Consider the following 1,245-nt stretch of genomic DNA (forward strand, 5'->3'; position numbering starts at 1 on the left):
AAGCTTCGAAATTGTGAACTATCTGCTTTTGGAGTACCGTCTTCTTTTCTGAGTGATTTGTTGCTATCCAGAGGTGTTGCTACCGTTTTGCAACCTTCCATCTTGAACTTTTTTAATAGATTGGTGGTATACTTCTTCTGAGCTATAAATATTCCATCTTTAGATTGAGTTACCTCGATCCCAAGAAAATAGTGCATTAATCCCAGATCAGTCATCTCGAACGTTTTCATCATATCTTCCTTGAATTTCTTGATCATCTTCTCATCATTCCCTGTGTAGATGAGATCATCAACATATAAAGAGATTATAAGTGTACTATTTGTACCTTGGTTTTTGATGTATAGAGTTGGTTCACTTTGGCTCCTCCTGAATCCTTGCTTAGTGAGGTAGTTGTCAATTCTGCTGTACCAGGCTCGCGGAGCTTGCTTTAATCCATATAGTGCCTTCTTTAGTTTGAAAACTTTATATTCTTTACCTCGAACCACGTACCCTTGAGGTTTCTCCACATAAATTTCTTCTTCAAGATAGCCATTAAGAAATGCCGATTTGACATCCAGCTGGTAAATCTTCCACCTTTTCTGTGCGGCTAGTGCAATTAACACCCTTATAGTATCGAGACGTGCAACAGGGGCAAATGTCTCAGTGTAATCGATGCCAAATTGCTGTGAGTATCCTTTGGCAACTAGTCTTGCTTTATGTTTTTGAATTGAGCCATCAGCATTGAGTTTTGTCTTGTAGACCCACTTAACTCCTATGACTTCTTTATCTTGAGGAGGATCTACAAGCTCCCAAGTATTGTTTTTCTCGATCATTTTTATTTCTTCATCCATAGCATTTCTCCATTCTGGTTGTTTTGAAGCTGCTTCATAGCTTTCAGGTTCTATGATCATCAAGTTGCATCTTTCATATATTTCTGATAATCTTCGTGTCTTTCTTGGCGATGATTCTGGTGAGTCAACTGGTTCTTCTATAACTGTATGCTGCGGAGACTCTGGTTGATTGTTCTCCTCAACATCACTCTCCTGCTTTTGTGGTTGTGTAAGGGTGCTGACATCTTTTTTCTCAATTTGACCAGTCTCCCAGTTGTAGGTGGCATCTTCATCAAACTTTACGTCTCAACTTATAATTAGCTTCTTTGTTCTTAGGTTATATACTCGATAGCCTTTTGATTGAGTACTATAACCTAAGAAAATTCCTTTTTCAGTCTTTTCATCCAACTTACCTCTTTTCTCCTGAGGTATATGT

This window comes from Olea europaea, chromosome 12 (assembly GCF_002742605.1).
Source record: "Olea europaea var. sylvestris chromosome 12, O_europaea_v1, whole genome shotgun sequence".
Classification (NCBI taxonomy): domain Eukaryota; kingdom Viridiplantae; phylum Streptophyta; class Magnoliopsida; order Lamiales; family Oleaceae; genus Olea; species Olea europaea.